The 12,039-nt window shown below is 40.0% G+C and overlaps 1 protein-coding gene and 1 long non-coding RNA gene across 2 annotated transcripts in view; one reads left to right on the top strand and one right to left on the bottom strand.

Annotated features, from left to right (window-relative positions):
* Positions 1-841, bottom strand: part of LOC122875079 — a 6,291-nt gene extending 5,450 nt beyond the window's left edge. The window contains exon 1 of the long non-coding RNA XR_006377742.1: positions 233-841. This is a non-coding gene — a long non-coding RNA (uncharacterized LOC122875079). The remainder of the gene's footprint in view (positions 1-232) is intronic.
* Positions 1-12,039, top strand: part of ntrk3a (neurotrophic tyrosine kinase, receptor, type 3a) — a 286,883-nt gene that overhangs the window by 79,857 nt on the left and 194,987 nt on the right. The window lies entirely within an intron of this gene.

Raw genomic sequence — 12,039 nt, 5'->3', positions numbered from 1 at the left:
GATGTAAGTTCTTCCAAGTACCAAGCACTCACAGCACTGTGGCAGCCGGACTGGAGCTCTGCAGTGCAGCCCCCTCATTCAATGGAATGAGGCCAGAGCAGCGCCACAGCAGGGGTGTGAACACAGAGCGCTCAAAACAACGCAAACTAACACAACGCGGTGTCATCAGGCAAACATTCAAATACATGCACCGCACATTCCTGGTAGACTACTTTGTAACGTGAACTCTTACCTCACCATCGTCATGACAAAAGATAAAGTATTTGGCTCCATGATAACTTTCCAGTCCAAAAACCCAATCTCCACCAACTTCCACCAGACTTTAGCCTCACAGGCTTCACATGCAGCTGCAGACTTAACAAAGGACTGCAGACTTGTCACACCAGTGAGTCCCCATAACATAGACTTCAAGAGGCTGGGTTCAGACCGGTTAATGGGCAGCATGTGATTGCACTGCTTATGAATGAAGGTGATGTTTCTGGAATTAACAGTGACTTACAGCAGCTCTGACATAGCACTAATCTTGGAGGACTTTCTTAATTAAATAAATATATCTAACATAAATGAATTAAAAAATACATTAGTAAATACACATGTAGGTGAGGAGAGAATAACTTATGCCATAGATATATATACACATAAAAAGAGCTATAGATTAAAGTAAAAGAAAACAAACAAACATACAAAATCAATAAGTTAAATAAAGAAAATCTAAAGTCCGTCCTCAATTAATAGCTGGTCTTTTTGAACAAGTACAGGTTGGGGAAAATGGTGGAGGAAAAAAAAGAATAGATTACCTGTACTCTAATGGCTGTCAACTTGAGCATAATGGACATTTCCACATCAGTACAACTACAGTCATGTCATACTCACCACTATGCTGCTTTCTCACTCAGATTAATTCATTCTGATTCGTGTTTTAATGATTTTAAGATACTGTTAATGAAACTCAGATTCACAGTAAATAATAGGATAGGATAGGAAAAATAAGTTCCTTAAAAAATGCATTTCTTCTGTGAAAGCCCTGAAAGGCAAGTGTTTGTTGTTGTAATACCCATTTTGGCCACAAGAGGCAGAACTGCACCACGAGGCTGAAGTCTTGCAGTCCCTGATGCGCCCCGGTAGCAGCACGCATGCTTTGTTCCAGGTGGGTTTTAATGTCTCCATGCACTCTCAACACAAGCTACATACAGTATATTGTGTGTTAGCAACTTATGTAACATTACTGTCATGTCTTTCTTTTGGCTAGCGCTAATCTGCCGTTAGCAATAACGTCCGAAAAAAACTCCTCAAATACCGTCACACACGATAGGCGGTGAATTCACAGTGTTACGAGTCGGTGTTTAATTCGGCCTGTATCTGATCCACCAACCAGAACTTATTTTAGTGAGAAATTGTAGTTTTTGAAACAGTTCGCCTGTCATTTCTACTGTGTTGTCCGACTAATATAGCGCAGCTAACCAACAGAGGCTGGTAGCGAGTTGAGCCAACAAAATCCAAAATGTGCAGAAATACAGTTTATTTTATGGATTATATTGATGCCGAATTGACATGAAAATTATTGACGTATGACGCCCTTTATCTTGTGTGTCTAGAGTTATGTGGGTTTTTTTCGGACACGTAGGGAATTGTTAATGTCAGATTTCTTAAAGGGAGTTTGGCAGAGAGCGCAGGGAGCTTAAGTTTAATTCAAACTAAGACGGAGTAGTCCCTCATTCGTCCAGGAGTGTTCTATCGTAGAAAAGGTTTCAGTCGTAGTCATCTGGACACTGTTTTAATTCAAACTGCTAATATGTATATTTTTTAACATCTTGTCACCACTACAGAAACTAGGTAACTGCTAAAGTACGATACGGTTGTCTGACGTTGACTGCTGTTAGTTATTGGTTTGATTAATGGTTAAAAGTGTGTGTATTGATTACTGACGGTGGCTGATCAGGCTAATTATCAGCTGATTGTACCTACTCAGTTTCTGACGGCAGTTTGCAGTACACTGTTGCCCTTTTATGTGCATGTTTTCCTTCCTAATTAAAATGATGTGCCTGATGATGTGAATTGGAATGCCCTCTTATTGTTCCTTGTTGTTTTTTAACAGCAGCTATATTGGTCATGACTGAAGGCGCTATATTGCAGAGATGACACTTTCAAGCGTTACTTAAATGAAAATGTTCCTGCCATACCTCCCTTTGCCTGTGTCACTGATCTTGCACCCCCACTTTTAACTATAACTAGGCGCCCTTGATGAGTGGGATGTTTTACCAAGAAAGAGTTCAAAAATGACCCTTATGAGTGGGACATTCGGGCACTTGCTAAGAGAAAAGGTTAATTTTGTACATTTAATGAAAGCTATACACAACAGAAGAAGCACTTCAGATACATTTTGATGTTGGCAATTTAAATTAATATGGTTATTATTCATATTTATGATATAAAATTGGATCCTGTTTATTGAATATTATAATTATAGTCTGATGCTTATTCTTAATCAGTCCTTCCGTTGACAGCTGAACCACAGACAATTCAGTTCTCAAACCTTGTCATGCCCAGCTGATATGTAACAAACTGTGGACTACCCATTTGCTAAGATTTTTGTCCGCCTATCGTGTGTGACGGTATTTTAGGAGTTTTTTTCGGACGTTATTGCTAACGGCAGATTAGCGCTAGCCAAAAAAAAGACATGACAGTAATGTTACATAAGTTGCTAACACACAATATACTGTATGTAGCTTGTGTTGAGAGTGCATGGAGACATTAAAACCCACCTGGAACAAAGCATGCGTGCTGCTACCGGGGCGCATCAGGGACTGCAAGACTTCAGCCTCGTGGTGCAGTTCTGCCTCTTGTGGCCTAAATGGGTATTACAACAACAAACACTTGCCTTTCAGGGCTTTCACAGAAGAAATGCATTTTTTAAGGAACTTGGACTAACAGAAAGAAAAAATTGCTTGCCTTTCATGGCTTCCGTAGAGAAAGATGGTGGTTTCAGTTAAATGTTGATAAACACTGCATTTTTTGTCTTTCTACAGATAACTGGATGGATATTGTATTGCAAAATCAGATATTTTGGGCGATCACAAATGAAATGTCAATGTACATTTGACTGACATGTTCAGTATCCCCATTTTTGTGATCTGCCATATTATTATTATGTTAGACAGGGTTGTCAGACACAACTGAGGTTCCGTATCAACCAGAAATCTAGCAACAAATAATGTGTATTCTCGTTGGCCTATTGGTCAGTTTACAGTAGGTACATGACGTGTCATACATCTAAATATTAAACAAAATGTCCACTGCTCAGACAGACCAATAGGTGATTTCCACACTCCTCCCCATTAGCCTGCACTCTCTGGACCATTGCAATCACTGCATTCAGGCTCCATACACTGAGTCTGTTCTTTTGTTTGGACCGAGGCACACTCGACAATGAACTAAACAGAACAAAACCCACCGACTTACTTACTTTTTTTCAAATGCTCAAACAATCGGCAGGAATAAAAATATCCATTTTTTAATTTTCCTGACTTTAAAATAGTTGACAGCAATGAATTGTATCTTAAACAATTAAGAAAGGAAATTTAAGAAAGTTGGTCATATGTAGCGACCTATGTGGATATAGATCCGGTCATATATAACAATAAAAAGAACAAGACGATACGCGAAAGGGTTAATGGCAGAAATAAAATCAGTGTTTAAAGGCAACAACACAGTTATTATCTTAAAGCTGTTTGTTTTAACATATGCAGAGGTTCAGCTCCACATATTTTGTCTCTATATCGCCCCCCACACACACACACACACACACACACACACACTCAGATATGCAAACAGAGGAGGAGATGCTAATAGCATGCCGGGGCTCGGGCCATCGTCATGCACATCCGTTAGAGGCTCTGTGGTGATGTCTTATTAAGGCCACACTGATGTGTTGTGGAACAAAGGACAGAGCAGAGAGGACAATAGAGCCGGGACATTTTTAGTTCGATAATACAGCTGCTCACAACAGAAGCAGAGACAGTATGACAATTGATGACAATAAAATCAATTCAGGTGATTTCATTAGCTTTCCATGAATCTATGCAAAAACAGCATATCATCAACATGTCAGACATGTTTGACGATGACTGAGTAGTGAGCTTAAAGGCCAGTGTGTGCAGATGTTTATGTAGGTGCTTGTACATGCACGAGGGGGCAGTGTTGTATTTACCAAACATGAATGTCAGGGAAGTGAAGAGGAAATGTGGAAATGGAAATGTGTTTTAAAGTATCTTCAATTGGACTAAGCAGGATACAGACGAAAATAATAATAATAATAATAATAATAATAATAATAACAGCAAGACAGGAAAAAACTAGTCTAAACTTACCAATAACTTGGCAGCTATTCATTATTTTTTCATTCATTGTTTTTTTTTTCAAAAACCTCACTGTACACAAAGTTTTGCACAAAATACAAGCTGTAATCTGTAACAAACTATTACAACTAAACTAAGAAATGTCCCAAAGAAATCTTAACTCAAGGTCACCTTACTAGCTTTACCCAGTTTTTAACCACATCTCAGTCTTCCCCAGCAGATGGAGTATGCTCACTGAACTGAGCAAACTCCATTTGCAGGGAATGATTGCTCCAGAAAAGGTAGTAAGTAGACTTTGAGTTCCAATTTTGTTTTTCTCAAACTACTGATTCCAAAGTCAAGAGTGGCTGTTCATACTTAAACTGAGGAAACATTAGGAAAATGTCAGTTTAACAGCATGTATCCTGGGCACCAGTCCTGGCCAGCAGGCGGCATCTTGATGCGCGTCATTGCAGGCTGATGTGCATCAAGTCACCAGGATACACCGCAGTCCTACTTCACAGTGTCAACGAGTGTCAACTCTCAAGAAAAGCAGCGGCTTTGTCACATTTGCTCCCCAGACTAGCACATCCTGTTCCCTGCTTCTTTTGTCTGTTTGACATGTCCGCTGTGTTAAAATGAACTCACTGGCGTGTACGGCTGTGAGTGCCAGGGGCAGTTCCCAATAAGTGGTTAGTCAGTGCCTTCCCAAACTGTTACATATGACCTTTTATACTGTATGTGTGTTTGCCAATCTGCCACCTCTGCTATAGTTAAGGTTTGGTTAGGGTTAGGCACAAAATCCACTTGGTTAAAGTTAGGGAATGATTGTGTAACTGTCAGTAGGAAGCCGGAAGCAAACAGCAGTCTCCCATGTCAAAGTCACACGTTTTGTTGTCCATCCATCCACCCAGACCTCTTTCCTATGAGGTCACGCTGCTTCCACCTTTGCTTCTGACAGACAAGACTCGTAATTCCTATGCCCACTACAGTTCCTTGTCAGGTGAATGGAAACACAAGTCGTAATAGACATTTCAACAAACGAATGATGTTGACGTGTGTCTGGGGTGATGGTTAGGGTTCCAGGATCAGCATCAGCACCCATAGTGGCAGTGACAAGCTGTTGCTACAGTGTTCTGAAGAGAGATCATAAAATGCTGATGTGTTGATGAATCTCATCTGCCGGTCTGCCTTCAGTGAAAGCACACAGATGGAAAATCAAACCGTTTTGATTTTCCATCTGTGTGCTTTCAGTGTTTGCCTTCATGGATTTAAAGCCCTATTATGCAAGAATTGGTATTTTGGCCCCTACAGTTTCGGAGTGCAATTCATTTTTACACCACTGTCGTAAATACAAATCATGCCTCGCTAAACCTCTGTCGAAATGGACTGACTTCGCTTATGATCAAAAACTAGCGAGTCGACAACTTTGCTAACACAGCCAAACATCAAGTTAGTGCAACAACACAAGATGTAGCAAGCCAGCTAATATTACTTAGTAGTCCAACAGCAAGAAGGCCAGCTGTGGTCTTGCAGCCTTTTAATTTCACAAAGCTCTCGGCAACGAGTAAAAGCCAGTTCGAGATTTACTCTTGTCCGCCCTCTTGCTCGGTCGCTCTCTATTTTTCTCTTCTTAGCTTCCTCCGTCAACGTCCTCTTCGGGCTCGTCGCCTCTGCCATGATGTCCATACTGAGAATACCGAGCTAGCTTCTTCTTATAGCCAGCTGAAGACCCATAGTTGGTGGTTAATGGACCCAAGTTACAGTGGGGATGAAAGAGGCGCCATTCTTCCTATTACAAGTCAGTGTACCATCAAAATGAAGCTGTTGTTTTAAGGTAAAATCGTTGCATAATGTTGCGTTAATTCGGTTTTGGCTTCTGCCCATTTGATCCTGGATGTCCATGCCTGCTCAACTACTCAGTGTTTGCTTGACACGGGGACACACAGAGGCCCTGAAGCGCTGCCTGCTTCCTTTCGGTGCCCATGTTAATCATTTGGGCTGTTCCGACAGAGCGCGCCACAGTGCGGAGCTCCGCTGTCGGCTCGCGCTCAGCAGCGATTGTTTCAGCGTCTGATCTATTTTTTTCGTGTGCAGCGAGCGCTTCTGGCAAGAAAACACACTGATAATCTATTATAAACCCTTCTGATTTCTCTGCCCCTCCCCCGCTGTTCATTGTTGCAGAAGAAGCGACGCCCTGCAGAAACACATAAAAAGCTTTACGTTCTAAGTTCATGAGGTTATTATAAAGATCAGCTCTTCGGCTGTGAACAGCCAGGCTACTGCTCGCAGGAGAACTGAGCTAGTGTGGCGCTTTGTGGCGCCTCCGCCTCCTGTGTGTTCCCGGCGCTAGGCTTCTGTGTAACAGCGTGTCTATACAGCCACGTTTTCCATCTCACGCGAGTCTGACGTAACAGACACATTTCTATTTCAATCAATCCAGCTGTCTACACAGGCTGCATATGGCTCACTCATGCTATAAACACGTAAGCGCAACCCCCAAGAGTAATTTTATGCTTCAGTTCTATTTTCTGCCATTTTATGCATGTAACTACAGTGATTGTGTGTTGGGCTCTGAGCGCTGGTAAAACGCAGGTGACCTGCACTCAATACTGTGCCTGAACACATCCTGTGTAGACACAGACGGAGCACTGAAGCTGCTGCTGCTCTGCTAACATGCTGCTAATGCTACGCCTCCTATGTAGACACAGTGTAAGGTCCCTGAAGCCCCGTCTCTGTGGGCTGTAAGCAGACTACCTGTCACCATGAGTCCCATTCCTCCAGCATTATAGGGAGTTATAAAGTATTCAATTCAATTTTATTTATATAGCGCCAATTCATAACAGAAGTGATCTCATTGCGCTTTTCCTATAGGGCAGGTCTAGACCGAACTCTTTATAATATTATTTACAGAGACCCAACAAATCCCACCATGAGCAAGCACTTGGCGACAGTGGCAAGAAAAACTTCCTGCAAACAATGCAATGCAACTGATGTTTGTTAACACAGAAAAAGTCACAAGTTGCAAGCCAGTTCAAAATGCTTCTTCAACCAAATTCTCAGAGGATTAGCAGAACCTTGCTAGTCCTCAGTCCACAGTGATGAATTCACTCCTTTTGATTTTTTAAATTTAAATTCAAAACAAACCTTGAAGGTTGTCCCAAAAAAATGCACAGATAACTTCATTCTATACACCTCTGAGAGAAAGCAATCACACACCTAGAGAAAGAAACAGTTTGTCAAAAGCAAATGACATCTGAAATTAAAATATGAAAAGCTGGGTGAGTAAAAGGAGGTGATCTCTTCACCAAAATATAATCAGCATTCTGTGCTGGAATTTTCACTCAACACATTACATATTTTTTATTTTTATTATAACTGTGATTTAAAAAAAGGTTATTTGAAATTCTAGTAGAGATCCCAGAGTTTCAAATGACAGCCTTGTTTTCAATATTTTAAAATCCAGATTCTTCCAATTGAAAACTTAAATTCTTAAGCAATAAAACTCACCCTTGCACATTTGAGAACAGATTCAGATTTTGTTGCTACGGCCTTACGTACGTCACTTGCCCTAAGTCACTTGAGGCAGCAGTGGCTGAAGTTCAACAGACGCTACAAAGTCTGACTTTAAAGAGTAAGAAACCCTGTGTCATGAACTTAAGGATGGAATTTAAAAGATGTGGCCATTTACCAGGCATGACAGATCTAACGAAAGAGGCTACTTATCGGGGACTGTAGGATCCAGTGTTTTTGGAGGTTGACCCATACAAGGAACTAAAAGTCAGCATATCTCAGCCTCTGCTGCTTCAAATTGGACATTCTTTTCTATCAGTCCCTTGTGAATCCCTCAGTTTTATTAACGTGCCCCTTTAATGCAGCACAAACTCAATCTAGGACCTCAGACATCACCACAGAGTTGAATAAAAACCTCTCTGACACAATATTTCATACAGTAGTCCATACACAATCTTTTACTACAGTATACGCTTGATAGCAAGGATAGTTTGAAGGTCACGTATGGCTAGCTTTACTATATTATATATACTATTAGTATTCTGTAATGTGTGTGTGTCACAGCGAGAGAGGAAACCATTTTTTGGCATTTAGTGTTACCAGATTGACCTTCATATGCTGTAGGATTCTAACACACACATTTACACACTCACACACATACACATGTAGAAATACACACACCTCTGTAAACAAGATAAACACACACACAATGCTCACAAACACACAGCCCCTGACCTTCTCATGGTCATGACTTATTTCCCTCATTGCTCATTCTAAATTGTAACACATACACACATACACATGCACACACAAACATTTTTCACATTTGGTGTGTGTAGAGTGTTTTAAATATGAGGCTTTGCTTTTCTGCCTTATTGTAGTCAGGTTGACCTTTCCAAAGGACACCCTCTGCATGTTGAGAGGACTGAGTGTGAGGGGGAAGGCAGTGAGCTCTGCTCTGGGACAGTCGGCTAGCAGCCGAGAGGCCTTCAGTTGGGAGCGGCAATTCTGAGTGGCTGCCACTGTATGTGTGCCATTTAGTGGATGCTTTCATCCAAAGTGCCTTCCAGTGCCATAAGTGTGTACATTCACACGAATAACAAACAGCACAAGCACCCAAATTGACCTAATATTTAGTAATAGAATAGTATCACAAAGTCACAAATGTGTAATATATATAGTATATACACACAACACATTTTACTCAATCTACAGGCAGTTTACTACTCATGCTAGCAATAAGGAATTCTTTGGGGACAGCGGGACAATGCTTTAAAAATAGCCACAAAATCAAAGCTGTCCCACGATAGGCATACATTTACAATGCAACAGGGTAATAAGAGAACTGAGAAAAGCAAAGGTGGACTTCATCACGTCATTGAAAATTCTTACAGTAACTCAAAAGCTATATGGAGTCAGATTAAAAAATTAACCAGACAAAACAATATCATAACAAAGCCAATTGAATTAAAAGGTCAATGACACACTCTTACAGTGTCCAGCTGATGTGGCACAGGCCCTCAATCATTATTTTGTTGAGTCAGTGGCTACCATAGCCCAGAGTTTCCCAGTTCAACAAAGCAATGCATGTGCTTTGCTAAGACCGGTATCTGAGACAGAGGTTGTAAAAGTAGTTGCATCTCTCAAGTCATCAAGGGTTAAGGTTTAGCTGTTTATGGTCTGGACACACTCATGCTGAAAGAGATCAATTCCTCCATAGTTAAATCACTGAAGCATATCATTAAAACCTCATTGGATCAAGGGAGGTTTCCTACTTCATGGAAGCCTGCTGTTGTGGACCCTATATTCAAAGGTGGTGGCCCATTAGTATCTTACCCATAATATCAAAGGTATTTGAAAAAAAATTAAGGAAGAATTAAGTTAATCATATCATTCTACTGCATAAACTACTCAACTTAAATTTTTCCACAGTCTTTCTCAACCTTACCAAATCTACCTCTCATTTCACTCCCAACTTGTCAAAATCAATCATCATAAATCAAACCCACTATCTCTGTCCACTGGTGTCCCACAGGGCTCTGTACTGGGTCCAATCCTGTTCAGCATGTACATTAATGATCTGCTTTCTGTGTGTGGAAAATGTGACATCATAATGTATGCTGATGATACAGTTATTTTTACTCACGGTAAAACTGCAGAAGATGTTGCAATCAAGCAAACAGCAGTCATGTTGAAGGTCACATCCTGGCTTCACCAATGTTGTTTGCAACTGAACTTGTTGAAAACAGTTTGCATGTTTTTCTCGAAAGGCCACAGCATAGATGTAGAGCAAGATATTCTCATCTCAGGAGAGAGACTACAAGTTGTCTCAGAATACAAATATTTAGGAGTACACATAGATTCAAACCTCGGCTTCAATACCCACATAAAAAGGGTCTGTAATAAGTAAAGTTCAGTTTGGCAAATTTCAGGTTTACCAGAAACTTCCTATCAATTGAGGCAGCCAAGATATACTTCCATTCAATGGTTCTCTCCCACATCACCTATTGTCTGATAAGTTTGTCAGTTTTTGGTTGGTTGTTTTTTTGTTCAGTTTTCTTCATTGTCATATTCTAAAGAAGTATAATCTGCTTAGCTGGGAAATTTTCATCAAATATAAAAATGGTTTATAAGATTGTGCATGGTTTAGCTTCCCCTCCTCTGTCTGGGTTAATCAATTTCAAATCTACTGCAAACAGAGCAACTAGAGGTGCAGCTAGGGGGGACTGCACAGCCCCACTAAGAAAAACTGCATTTAGCCAGGCCGTGTTTTCCTTCACAGCATCACATCAATGGAATTCAGTACCACAATCAATTAGAGTCCCCATCATATTATTCGTTTTAGTGTAATGTTAAGAAATGGCTTAATGAGAATCAAAAATGTCAACACTAGTACTATTTTAATTTACCCTTAACTTGACTGTAATACCTCTATCATATGCTATGCTACAAGTAGCTTATATTGTTTAATTGTATTGGATATGCCTTTAACACAATGCAGTGTTTTTAACTTGCACATATTGTATTATATTTTATTATTTTAGGATGCTTAACAACATCAGGCAACGGGACTGCCTTTCAGCTATTTTGGGTGCATTTACAGTACATTTGCTTGAATGTTGATTAATGTACATTGGCCCTTTTCAAATAAATAATAAATAAAATGTAGCAGTGGAGGGCAGAGGGAATTACAGCCCTTCCCTTGACACAGTTAGAGCATTGCTCTGCCTGCTGACCAGCTTTTCAATAAAGACAGCTGCATCTAAAACCGTATTCACAACTGACCAGCACTGTGACACCAGTGCAAATATTGAGTTGCCTTTTATTCTTCACATGCACACTTTACGGATGCTCCCCAATCTAAGCACTGATTATGTTAATAATAATAATGTCTTAATAACGTTTCTTATTGAATTTATTTAATATTGTTGTCCTAGGAAACTGATGAGCAAAACATAGCTGAAAATCTCTGGATCTTCTTAAGAGAGAAACAGTTTGTAAATTAATTGGCAACTGAATTATTCATTAATTGTTAATTGTTTGGACTGTTGGTCAGGCAATCAGCAGGTTTGTTGATAATGAAAATAATGATTAGTTGCAGCCCCAAGAACAGTTTTTGCATGTTTTAGCCTTGTAAATTGTATTTTATTTATATAACTGCTCAATAGTTTCCAAATTATACACTAATGTTAAAGGTTACTGAAAGTATTTTTCCTTCTCTATCTTCCATGCAGCCACTTGTTTCCAATAATGCTTGTGTTTTTACATTCAAACAAAACATCAATCCCCCAGGCAGTTGTCATTACATAATTTACAAAACCTTTTATTCCTTTCCAGGCATTTGTGTCTTCCTGTTATTTTAGGAAGTCTGCTATTAGAAACTCAAAAATTACAAATAGCCTGGGCATAGCTCCTCTTTCCACAAAGTAGATACTTTTAAAACGTAAAGTCCTCTTTAAATTCCCAATATAGGTCACACGATACCGTACTCTGGAGCTCATAGTGCCACTTTTGCGGGAACTGATCTTTTAACCTCCGTTCAACTGCCAGCTTCAGCCATTTGATAGTATCACACATCTGATCCAACCAAAGGTATGAAAAGCCACATTCGTCTAATATTTGCTGAACAAATGTATTCCATGGTGATACAAATTCAATAAACAGTTGTACATTGTCCGGCTGAGCTTTGTTT

The sequence above is a fragment of the Siniperca chuatsi genome, linkage group LG4, assembly GCF_020085105.1.
Source record: "Siniperca chuatsi isolate FFG_IHB_CAS linkage group LG4, ASM2008510v1, whole genome shotgun sequence".
NCBI lineage: Eukaryota > Metazoa > Chordata > Actinopteri > Centrarchiformes > Sinipercidae > Siniperca > Siniperca chuatsi.
This window is presented reverse-complemented; position numbering and strand designations above follow the sequence as displayed.